The following is a 13,692-nucleotide window of genomic DNA, read 5'->3' on the forward strand; positions in this document are numbered from 1 at the left end:
TTATTTATGCAGCCCTGGCAGTGGTTCATGTGCATTTTGAAAAGCAACTCATAAACATTCTTATATCTACACTGGCATGTAGGCAAAGAAACTTTGTGTAATGGTAAGTGGTCCCATGGCCTGTGACCACAAAAAATGACCACCAAGTATTCCATGTAGGCGGCCACAACTGCACACCAACCCTACCAACACAATCTTACAGTCCCACAAACATCTCAAAAGTCTAGCATGTTTTTCATCAAAAACGATGCCTTCTGGAAATGTTCCATCACAATTGATGGGAAAAGTGGTCCTTTTTTGTATTTCTTATTTTTTACATAAGTTTACATTTGAGCCCTGCAATGAACTGGCGACTTGTCCAGGGTGAACCCCGCCTCTTGCCCAATGTCAGCTGGGATAGACTCCAGCAGCCCGCGACCCTTATGGAATAAGCGGTTACAGAAAATGAATGAATGAATGAAGTTTACATTTGGGTCACCAAAAATGTCATTTCACCATCCAAGGCTTGGTGTTGTGTGGGGTTAGTTCTTAAAAATATTAAAAATCTATCCCTGATTAGAGCTGAAATGACTAGTAAAATAATCAGTATGCTCTAAAAGTTAATTTCAGTTCCTTTTTTATTACTTTTTTGCAATGATGTAAAAATTCATCATTCCAGACAACTGGTAGTATGTTGCAAAGTTTTAGATTTTTTTTGTACAGATTAAATTAATAAACAAAAAGACAACAAGAAATTAAATGACACAAACTCCACCTGACAACGAACCTCAAAGTGTTGAGAGCTCACAAGAACGGCACAGGTGGACAGATGGACAGACAGACGGCTGTAGATGTCACTGGTGCAGAGGCATAAAGTAACACTGGTTTCACCTTCATCTTTAAATGTGAGGATTTGATGGTTTTCTATGTTTAAAGCTTTGTAAATTCTATTGAACAGCCAAACCAAAGAAGGTGAAGATGTCATCGTGGGCATTTCTCAACTATTTCTGGCATTTCATCTATTCATTTCAGGAACCAGCTGCTGCTCAATACATGATGTCTGATTATTGCAAAATAAAAACAGTGTTTAAAATCTAAAGCATCTAAAATAGAGTGCTTTATAAAGTTGTTTGTAGTACGTCCAGTATGTGCTAAAACATGACAAACACTGCTTGATGAAGGTTTTGTGTTCATGATAACGACTAGACAAATACAATACTTAAAGACAGAACACGAGACAGTGTTAGATAGCATAATGCATGGAGTCAGTAAGCTCTCCCTGCTGCTGGTCTGACCACCACATGATGCCCTGAATCTCTGGCTCATTGCTCAGACACCAGCATATGGAGCAAAGCTGTTATAGGAACCTACCATTGCTGTTGCACTGCTCCAGCAGCAGTATAAACTTTGGGTCTGGGTGGTGGCCGGCAGAATTAAAGGATTTCTGCTCGATTTATTCAGTTGGAAGGTTTTAAATATAGACCGAGGCGCTCCAGTGCACTATTGAACTTCTGAATAAAGGCTAAATGGACTCGAGAGCTAAATGGAATTGGAGAGATTAAGCAAAAAACGAGGAAGATTAAAATGGAAAATGTTGAGCAGGATATGAGAGGAAGCCACGCTCGCTGGTGCTCTCATGCCTCGCCTGCGCTCCAGATGTAAATGAGCGACTGTGATTCTTTTCAGAGGAAATGAAGCCACACTCCACGACCAGTAACTGACTTTGCACATTTCGAGTCGACGCACACATAAGCAAATACAAAGATGAGCCGTGGCAGGTGGAAGTGGCGGGCTGGGGGAGAGGATTGTACGTGATATGCTATCAGCGTGATAGGATCTGTGTTACTGCAGCTCCTTGAAGCAAGACAAACAACTCCTGCTAATTGAATTCCTTTGAAGAAACACCCCTAAGACGGACATCTCCATGGGCCCCGCTCTGACAAGCTTTCATGCAAGTGTATCACTTTCACACATCATTTGCTCCCTTGATATCGCTGCAACAATGACCCAACGGCATATGCCCTGCTCGTAAACATTCCTATTTTATAAATGAAGCTGATGGATCGTGTAAAAAGCTAAAAACTCGACCGTGGAACCTCTGGGTTTTTAATTAACGGTGAAAATAAAACTAGACATGCTGGAGAGACTGTTGGCATTCAGAGGTGATCATATGATCTGTAGTTGTGCTCTCACATGTCAGTGTACTACGTCCCCACCGGCTCTGTCACGGCCTGCATTCATTGGTAGTTCAACATTTACTCATCTGTAACAATAACTTTATTTCAGCCCGTGAGGACGTCACGACTCAGCCACCAACTGCAGGCGGAGGGAGAAGAGGGACACATTTCACGGCTCTCCACTGGAAGCGTGACACAAAGGACAACATTGTTGTGGTGTCTTTCTGACCTCTGAGGTTCTGGCATGACGCTGAGCGCAGAGGAGCGGCTGACTGTACTCACAGTCCCAAATGCATGAGCCAGGGCCATCTGACCTACCGCAAGCTCCATGTGATGACATCAACTCCTGAACTGGACCCTCCCGCAGAGGAGAGGGCTGTTTTTTTTCCACTTCAGCTTTAGCTAATGAGACAGGAAGGGGCTACATTTAATCATTCATGTGAAAACACTCAAATCTGCTGGGGTTGATTTAATAAGCAGCAGACTGAGCTTTCCATACAGACACTGACAATCATTGTGACTGGCAAACCTCAACTCCACATGTATAAGTGGAAAGAAAATATAAATGTAAGAAAGCTGTACTTGCCGTCTATATATCAACCCCTCCAGGATTCTGCGGGCTGTTTTTGTGGCCTAAAATGCCTGCTTTCACAACAGCTTTTCTAAAAAATTACAATGCATGTTGCAATGTTTTTTTGCGGAAGCAAGTGAAAACTGCTAAAGCAAGTTGTGATTTTGTTTTGTATAATTCGTTAAAATCAAAGACAACTTGTTCCAGGGAGAATAAAACCACACTCTATTCTGAATGTTCTAGGAAACCTTACCAAAGAGGCTCAGGATTACGCAAACTCTAACAAAATGTGCTTTATTTGTAGATGAGGATGTGCACCTGAGGGGCACAAAATTATAAAATAAAAGTGAACAGAACATTGATAATGAAAATAACAAAAACAAATTTTGTATTCTCTTAGCTACCCGTGATAAAATAAAATAGAAGTTAGATCATTGAGACTTGTCTCATGTGAAGCAACAATGATTGGCAGAACTGCAGAAAAGTTGTGGAGTTTGGACAAAGTTGCATTGTTGTGCAGAATTCACAGGGACTGGTTGAATTTGCATGAATTGTTGCAATCCCAACTTTGTGGAGGGACTGATTACAAAAAATTACAGAATTTTACCGTAATGCAGCCTTTGAAATCAGGAAAAGACAACACTTCTGCAACATCACAAGATAATAATATCAAAAATTTAACATGATAGTCTCATAGAGCCAGACCTCTAACCACAGCCCTCGACGCTGGAGAAAGGTCTGGCTCCACACATGCACTTTCTGCTATGCTTGGTTTGCATTTCTGTAAGCAAATCACAAAGGTCTTGGGCGGAGCTAAGCCCAGGATGCTGCAATGGTGCTGCTGCAAAATAGTGTCGAGGTGGAACATGTTTTGGTGGAACATGTGCATGTCGGGAGGTGAGCTTAAAATGACTATATCACTGCAAAAGAGAATGAGAAATAAATGTATTTTGTCTAAATTAACTGGTCAACTCATTGTTTTTATTTCCTGTCATCAACAAAACAATACATTTTAGCAATATATTTAGACATTTTAGCCTCCTTCATAAATAAGACAAAGTTAGTGCATTTAGAATTAATAGACCATTGTTTTTCCTGTCATTAATAAAACAAAACACACATTATACATACTTAATAAAAGTTGTACCGCAGATATAAATCTGCAGAATTTCTTCCATGGTCCTTTATTTATTTGGCGACCCAAATAAAATCTCCTGTGACCCTGTGGGTCACGACCCAGTCTCTGGGAATGAGTGTGCTACAGAATGCTGTGAGATGTGACTAAAACCACCTCCTGTTCTCAAAGGTTATGAATGAACTCACAAACAACAAATGACAATTCATGCATCATTCAAGTCATTTATCAAGTAAACATGCCAAATATTGGCTGGTTCCTGCTTCTTAAATGACAATTTGCTGCATTTCTTTGTTTTTAATCACTTCATTATTGTATTGTATAGTACTGCATTATATAATGGGACATTCAGAGGCTTTTTGGACAAAACAAGCAATCTAAAGATATTTCTTGTACATTGTTGACACTTAATAGATTTACATATTCATTAAAGAAAATTGAATATAGATTAATAGATAATGAAACTAATTAATTAACATTAATTGCTAAATTAGCTCAAACCCTCCAGTGTCTCTTCGAAATCAACTAACCAAACACTCCCAGAACGCCTGTTTACTGTTGAGAAAGTGTCTAATTCTTAAGTAACAAGAGATTAGAAGTTACATAAAGTTGCAGAATGATGAGGATTAGAGCTTTCTTCAGCTCTCTGCACTGGTTACTACACCAGAACAGGTCCAAAACTGTGCAAAATGTTTCCTGCAATGGAGCGTAGGGTGACAGTAACCACAGTGACATTAGCAGTGGTGCATTCACTGTGAGCACACTTCACACCTGCACTTCCCAGTAGCTCCATGACCCCTTCTCAGACGGGCACACAGCACAGTACACCCCAGCAGCATGAATCAAAGATACATGAAAGGGATGAATGGAGGTCACACTGACTGAGTCTGAGCAAATTCCAGTAGCAGGTGTTATCCAAGTCGAGTTGAGATGTGGTCTAAAGTGGGTCGATGGTAAGTTTAAAACAAGAAATAACTTCTACAGTAAATACCTGAATCAAGACTGGACAATATTCCAAATCTGTTATTATAATCACAGAAAATAGATGCACCTGGATTCAGATTTACACCAAATTATACAGTGATAGGTGTACCAGATTATTTTCATGCGGCTAAGTGCAATAAGAAATGTGCAGAACAAATATGAAACACACTTGTTTCACAGTCCTCGGCCCACATTCCCACCAAAGCTGCAACTAACAATTATTTTCATTATCGATTATCAGATTCTAATTTTAGTCAGTTAGTTGTTTGGTCCATAAAATGTTGAACAGTGTTTCCTTAAGCCCAAGATGACATCCTCAAATGTCTTGTTTTGTCCACAACCCAAAGACAATCAGTTTAATGTGAGAGAGGCATAAAGAAACCGGAAAACTATCTGATTTCTTCTGCTGAAATCAAAGAATTTTGTTATTTCTTCTTAAAAAATGACGATTGACAGTTACCAAAATAGTTGCTGATTAATTTAAATAGTTGACAGCTAATCGATTATCATCCACGTATAGCAACTTGGCCTCCCAACAAAATTCATCAAAATCTACCATCACAGCTTTATGGACATATAAAATCAGTGGTTCCCAATCTTTGGACCCCGACTAGTCGGGGTCAAAAGGATGACACAGTGGGGAAAAAATTATCTCAAATGCTTCACTTTTCTCCTGTAAAATATTTGCGGTTATATTATACAGCTAATTATAGAATATTTGAAACTTTTATAGCCTATAGAAATGCTTCAAAATACAACAATGTGGGAAGAGAAAATCACTCTAATGTCCATTTTATAAAAACTAAAGGAACATTTTCATGCTGGATCTCTGAAAACTATGGGACAGGTTGTTAACATTTGAGTCGAGTTCAAGGCCAGCAGGCGCCCTTAAGGGTGGTCCTGCTCCTGATGATAATGTAATCATCTTGAAGAGGGTCCCTGAGTCAAAACCTGCGTCAGAACATTTTATTATTAACTATTATTACTAATTTCCCTGTTGATTAAAAAGAAATTTAAATTTAGATTAGTTGACTAGTGTAAAAGTAAGAAATCACTCAGTAAACAACATCATACTGGTTTCCTGAGTGTGTCTGCTGTTTGCGTTTACGTCCACGTTTGTGCTTAATGTGGTTACATTTTGCTCCAGTTGAGTGGTTTATGCAGGGGTGTAATGCTAAAAAGAGAGGTAGCTAAACTGATGTTTCCCCTCATTGGTTGATACAGTTAATTTGGAAAAAGTTGAGTAAACTCTCAGCCTCATTTCAAAGAGGTTGAGTTTCTTTGGGTTTACCCCCTACAACACTACGAAACTGAATTTTCGATTCTGCTAATCAGTTGCTATGTTGTTTTCGCTTCAATTACCCTGTGCTTACATTCATGCACTGAGGTTCATCATGATGATGTTTGCAACTTCAAATACCATTGAATTGCACTACTACAATGTGGTATTTATTATTACAGTGTGTTGAATTAGTTCTCTGGCAAAGATTTTGAGTTCAAAGAGCACGCGGGGATAATCGTCCCGATTTATATCTGCAAACTCCAGCACTCCAGCAGGAGTGGTGAAGTGCACTAAACTCCTCACTCATGGTGGCCATTAAAACATCTCTAAACCAGCACAAAATGACAATTACAAACACATCACAAACACTAACAGGAAGTTACAACTGTACAGTAAAAACACTAACTAACCAACTAAAGCGTAACATTTGCATTTTGGAACATAAACACTTAAACTCTCAGCAATGCATCATGGGGATTATGCAAAAGAGGGCCCTCTCTCAGCGCTAGTACCTGCAGCACCTGTTTTGACCTGGCCCGGCCCCTCAGTGAATCTGATTGAGAGTCATTAAGAAATGGAATTGCGAAACAGAACTGGGATCAAAATCAGAATTGTTCAAATCCAAACAAGACCAAACTGTACACTCCACCCCTGGTTACATGCCAGTTGATTCTGGCACAGCCTGCATACAATCCAATTTTCATTTTCTGTATCAAAATAGTGACAAACTGCGCTGGTTTTACAAGATGTCATATTTGTCCCAATTACTACCTTACACAAGTCCATGACATCCAGTAAAACAGATTGCAGACCAAAGTTTCACAAGTTTGCTATTTAGTCATACATGCTTACAGATCCACTACTACATTAGATTTCCTGTGTTACTGTCCTCATTTCTTCCTCACCTCTGTGTCATAACCTGCCCGCCAGCACAAAGTTTCTGTCTGTCTGTCCGTCTGTCTGTAAATGACAGGGTGAACTGTGATTAGGAAGACAGTGGTCTGGCAGCCTTTCACCACAGTGTAAAGAGATGAGACGCTGTTGAAAGCTGTCCGTCTAACTGGGCCTAACAATCGGTATTGCTCATCAGCGATACCGCGCACACCTCGTCTTATCATATAGCACTGAAAATAAAAAAGGAGCAGCCCGTAACTCATAACTCATCCTGACAGGAGGAGTGTTTTTCTGCAGAAGGCCAGGAGTCAGACGGGGACACCTGCAATACAGAACTCCACTGCAAAAAATGCCACATATAAGATAAATATGTAAGTAAGGATTTTTAAGTTGAATAGCTGTAATTTTCCAATTTGGCAGGATTAATGTTGACTTTCAACAGCCAACAAATGATCAAAATTCCTAAAATCCAGATTTTCACACCTTGAAAACATGATCCACACTCACTTTGTCTAAATATATATATGTATACAGCTTAAAAAACATGAGATTTCATAAAGCACACTGGTTTCCAAGACTACTACCTCTCAGCAGAGATTACCCAGGCCGCCTGGGGACAGAATAGATCCATCCTCAAAGCCTTACAGTAAACTGTGCTTCCATACACTGCACCTGCAGGAGCAGCCCATAACATCACACGGTTGTAAAACAAGCAGCTCGGTCTTCTTGCTGCAGAAATCTTACACTTACAGTGGAGTAAGCGAGCTGGCTGCCAGCTGCTGGCACTGCTCAAAAACCCAAGGAAGCCGACTTTCTCAAAATAGGGATAATAGTACTTCTGCAGCAGTGAGAGAAAGCAGGGGAAATTACAACTCCACATCACATTGTATCACTTCCAGTTTCTGCGTTTTTTTCCCTCGAGAGCCACCTTAAATACATTCATCACAAGTGGCACGTCTTGCTGTCTGCCGCATGTTGTAAATAGAAGCTGCTTCATTAACAAACACTTCTTAAGGGGAGAAACGCTGACATAAGACAGAAACCATTGGCCGCCTAATGGCAGAGGCAGATGATATAATCAATTAAGTTTTGCAGACACAACGTGTAGAACAAATGGCTGCGGTTCTGGCCAGGTTTAATTGGCTGACGTAATAGATGGAGGGATGCCCGTCATTGTTTAAAGGGTGACAGAGGTGACAAGAGCAATTGACCCCAATTATGAAAGGGAGGAGGAGGGCCAGCATCAAGGAAGTATTTATATCCTCAGAACGCTGCAATACATCTGACTGGTTAAAAAGAATATAAAGTAGGGACACATTTTCTCTCTACCAAAACTACATCCGCCAAGCGTATCAAAGCATACATCTACTCATGGGTGAGAGGTCACAGCTGAGGAGGACATCATTAATATTTACATCCTGTGCTGTCACGAGCACAAGCCTCTCCACCAGGAGTAGATGCACGTTTCCCTCTGCACAGTGACATGGATACAAATAGTTTAGGGGTTCAGCTAGAAATAATTTTCATTGATTAATCAGTTGAATATTTTCTTGATTAATTCATTTATAGTTGTTTATAGTTTATAGTTGTCAATTGAAATAAAGTCAGTTGCAATGTATTTAAATAATCTGTTAACAGTTTTAGTCATTTTTAAACAAAAATATAAATTATTTGCTGGTATTTTCTTAAATGTGAGGATTTGCTGCTTTGTCTTTTATGACAGTAAATTATACATCTTTGGACTGGATTTTGGACAGTTGGTTGGATAAAATGAAGATGTTGCTTTTGGCTCTGGAAAATTGTGATGAGCATGTTTCACAAGTTTTTGAACAACTTTATAGCCTAAACACTAATCAATTAATTGTGAAAATAATCAACAATAATAATAAGCATTAGCTGCAGCCCTAAAAGGAACTTGATAGCACTCTGTGTTGCCAAAGAAAGCTGAAAAACCCAACAGCAATGTCTCATTCCAGAAATCATGACCCAGTTACTTCAGATAATCCACACACCTTGTTGTAAGCAGTTTCTTATAGGAACTGTTTTCTTTCTACTGATCTACATCCACAAACTGCATCACTGCACAGAAAGAAGCCCGTATCTACTCATGGGCGAGAGGTCACAGCTCAGCCAAGAACGACAACATTAAGGTTTACATGACATCCTTCTTGAGTCACGAACACGAGCCTCTCATACACGAGTAAATGCATGTTTCCTAACAAAACTAATTTCTAGACTCTACAATATCATTTTGAACCATAAACATCTCTATATCATATGTTAAAGAAAAATGGGAGCAAGAATGTTCCTTAACATTGACAGAGGAAGAATGGGAGTCTATATTAACTATCCAGTAACAAACAACCGCCTCACTAAGGGGTAGAAAATTTTACCGCTTTTTAATTACACCAGCTCCGAAAAATGTTCAGACTCAAAGTGCTGAAGACAATGTGGTTTTGTGAATGCTAATCATTAACATATTTTTTGGGCTGCAATGTAATCACTCCTTTGGCAGGACACAAGCCTCCATACACGGAGACTGTACTTGATATTAAGACTCCATTTAGGTTTGATGTATTATACTTCAGCCAATTACCTGAAAAATAACTAGAAAATATTATGAAGTAGATATTTATTTCAAATAATTTTGGCTGCAAGTGAGAAAACCATAGATAGAGAATGGTTACAGTCTGAAATAGATGAACACTTCCTTCTTCGCAATGATATGGCTGGCAGACAGTAGAGAGAAAATAGTTCCTACCTGAAACTGCTCACAACAATTGTCTGTGGATTATCTTGTGTAACTGGGTCATGATTAGAACTGCAACAATTAATCCATTATAACTATTTTGATAACTGATTAATCGTTTTGAGTCATTTTTTAAATGGAGAAATTCTCAGATTTCAGCTTCTCAAATGTGAATATTTTTTGGTTTCTTTAGTCCTCTCTGACAGTACTGAATATCTTTTGGTTGTGGGTAGAACTGCAACACTTAATTCATTATGAATTGATTATTAAAATAATCAACTATTTAGATAAGCGATTAATCAGTTTGGATATAGAAACTTTGAGTTTTTATGAAAAAAAAAGTCAAAACTCTGATGTCAGCTTCTTAAATGTGAATATTTTCTGGATTCTTTACTCCTTTATGACAGTAATCTGAATATCTTTGGGTTTGGCAACAAAACAAGACATTTGAGGACATCATCTTGGGGTTTGAAAAGCAGTGATCAACATTTTTCACCATTTTATGATATTTCATGGACCAAACAACTAATCGATTAATTGAGAAAATAGTCGATAAAGAAAGCCCTCAAAATGATTTCTGGAAAGAATGCTGCTGTTAAGTTATCAAAATGTATTTCTTTGGTGCTTTGAACACCACGAGCCAAGTACCATCTAGTCCCATTATACTGGAAAGAAGGCAGACATCTCTACAGCTGATATCTCCAAAACTCTGCAACTCACACCAAAACTATCCAGATGGATAAACAGCACCACAGAGGAGAGGAAAAATATAGAGTTTTGAATTTGGGGTGAACTGTCCCTTTAAAAGTCATGTTATTAACCAGAAATCACAGCCAAACATCAGGAAAGAGACAACAGCTCAGGTATTAAAGTGATGCTGACAGACTTCACCTGCATCACACATCATGTTATGTGGAGGAATGCAACCTGGCTGCTACTCAAACTTCACTGAGTACTGTGATTTCCCTATTGTATCCACAAGAGCCTAAATGCATCCCAGATAGATAAGAGAGCCACTGTCAAGTCAGTCATGTGAGGTTGTGTCCTTCATCTGACTCCACTCAGCATCAATAGGAGATGCTGATGATGATGATGGGAGAAAGTAGGGAGGGGGAGAGGAGGAGGAGACGGGGGGCATGGTAAACAACCGAGCAGAGGATCAAAAACCAATGCGTCAAGATGCTTTCAGGGCTCAAATCCTCCCGTGTGATAACAACCACAGCGGATATTTTGCCACTGACCGTGGATAACCTACTTTGTCTAATTAGCTTCGGGTGCTGTTTCTGCATCCCGGTTACACAGGATACATGTATGCTGGTGGAGGCTATATGTTTCAGTGAATACACGCGCACGCACGTTCACACACACACACACACACACACACACACACACACACACACACACACTCGGGTTATGGCATTAAAAACAGCCGACGCCTCACCCAGACAGCCTCTCTGTCCAGAGGAGATGGAGAAAGGTGTAGCTAGCTAACAGGCTAACGTACCTTTACGTTCAGACATGTCAATAATGGAGACAAACCTGGAAAAATCAAAGTAATTCATTCGGCTTTGCAGATAGGAGCGAGCTGAGTGATGGGTAAAATAGAAATAAAGGTCTCTTACCGGTTCAAACGCGTCTAATAATCCGCAGCAGAGTATTCCATGGCCGTAACAGAGAAATAATTTGACAGTAATAGAGACTGCGCTGCTGCTGCTGCTGCTGCTGTGGTGGCCCTGATGTCGCCGTGCTGCTGCTCGTCGTAGCCGCTGCGTGTGATGGCGTTTAGATCTGCAGGGCCACAATGAGCTGCTGATGCATTCACTGACTATCGGAAATATTACAATCGAACACACGTATATCTAACAAAGGTGGGTTAAAGCCCTGCAATTTACGTACAACAAATACTTTGTCAACAATAAAGTCAGTGAAATGTATTCTGAATTATACAGTTAATCTACTCTATCAACTGTGGAGAAGAATAGATACATACTAAATACCAAAAGCGAGGGAAACTAATAGGGAAAAATGAATGGATAAAAATAAATAAATGACATTATATACAACAATACAACAACATAACAACCATTTCAAATTGTCATCACATTTATGTATAGGGTATATATAAATACAAACTGTAATTATGAGAATATAATCTAATTTTTAAATGGCATTTTTTAATCCTCTTTTCCCCGTGTTTTCCTTATTATTTTCCTTGTTGGTTTTGCTCTTCTTTGAAGGACCAACAATAAGAATATATATATATATATATATACATATCTGAATTGATGCTGAACATTTTCTGAAATGTTTTATGAGACTAAGCTTAAACATGAAGTCTTGGAAGGTCAAGCTTAATTTCCCCCCAAAAAAAGTTTCATCTATAGATGCAACATTTTGTTTAAATTGCAACTAGTATTATTGTTATTGACTATTTATTATTTACCAATAGTTAGCACTGCTATACAAATTCTCTTCAAAAAATAAACGAAGTCTGTTACTTCGTTGCTTTGACTTGAAACAGGGAAAAAGTGGATGTAGTGACAACTCAGATTCCCGAGCTTTTTCGGGGAAATTTAAGGGAGCATAACGGGCCCGGTCCATTGACTGACAGTAGCCGTGTCCAATCACAGGCAGAGATGGGTGAGCGATGGGCGGGACAAGGATGGAGTGGTGTGTGTGTGTGTGTGTGTGTGTGTGTGTGTGTGTGTGTGTGTGTGTGTATAAACAGATTCCTTGGATGAAGATGTCTAGTAAACGAATGACAATGCTTCGGACGGTTTTATACACAAATTACAGTAAAACTATCAGGCAGGAGACTTTTACTAGCTTGTACAGCTCAATAATAAATAACATTTTAAAAAAATGAATTCAACTTTAATACCACGGCAGCTAATGAGCAATTCAGTTTTGATATTTGACAGTTCCATTTATGAAAAATCTAAATGTAGTCTTTGTATTTGTTGGTAGATGAGCTGCTATATGTGACTTTCAGTAAGAAACAGCTGGATGAATGAAGTTTGTTATTTGTTTGTTTTAACTTAACATTGGAGCGCCATCTTGTGTCTGCAGGTAGAACAGCACTTCAGTCCAAGTTGAGTTACCAGAGCTGCTCAACCTCACAGCCAGCTGTCTGCAGAGCTGACTCAACAAACTGAAGGCAGCAGTTTTAATCAGTCCAACTGTTTATCTGCCTACATTTTAGTTTTGTGAGTTTAGTTATTATCAGTGAACTGTTGGTTTCTGAGATTTGATGTGTTACAGGATTAGACAGGATTAGATTTAAGTGTGTATTTATGAAGCTCTTTATTTATCCTCATGAGGATATTTCAGCCTCACAGCAGCAGTGATATGTAAGGGATAGAAAACAGGGATAATAGATCAAGAAAAATTATACTAACAATACTAATATTAATGTTAGAACAGGGTACATCATAATGTGTGCATAATAGTATGAAATATCAAAAGTAAAAAAACAAGTGTAAATCAGTGCAACCAGTGCCATAAAAAAGGTGTGATATGTGTAAATGTGTATTTAGTGTATAGTAATACTCTTGAGAGGTTCTTCATGTTTTCAGCTACTTATCACTCCTAAGTCTAAAAAAAAATCACTCAAATCTAGTAATGTTCTAGTAATGTTGAGTTAACAATACAACATATGGAAGACAAGACAACAAATCGAGACAAAAATCAGTCGTTTTTCTCTCCTGTGTTTGTGCACAAGTGAACAAGTTTTGCAAAGATATTTTTTAAAATCTATATATTTAATTTATTATAAATTCCTTCATTTTATTCTGTGAAAATAGGTGGGGGAAAAGGTTTGGGAGATTAAAACTTATTTGTTTATTTATTTATTTATTTTTCAGGGTTATTGTTCACTTGTGAGGACAGGTGAAAAACAAGTTTTGGCAGATTTTATTTTAT

The 13,692-nt window shown here is 38.7% G+C and overlaps 1 protein-coding gene across 3 annotated transcripts in view; it reads right to left on the reverse strand.

Annotated features, from left to right (window-relative positions):
- fynb (FYN proto-oncogene, Src family tyrosine kinase b) overlaps positions 1-11,552 on the reverse strand; it is a 121,770-nt gene extending 110,218 nt beyond the window's left edge. For all 3 annotated transcript variants that reach the window (XM_084737836.1, XM_084737835.1, XM_084737837.1), the window contains exon 1: positions 11,394-11,552. The gene's annotated coding sequence lies outside the window, so the exon portion shown is untranslated. The remainder of the gene's footprint in view (positions 1-11,393) is intronic.
- Between the last annotated feature and the right edge of the window lie 2,140 nt (positions 11,553-13,692).

Source organism: Lutjanus erythropterus, chromosome 15, assembly GCF_056507025.1.
Source record: "Lutjanus erythropterus isolate fLutEry1 chromosome 15, fLutEry1.hap2, whole genome shotgun sequence".
Taxonomy (NCBI): Eukaryota; Metazoa; Chordata; class Actinopteri; order Lutjaniformes; family Lutjanidae; genus Lutjanus; species Lutjanus erythropterus.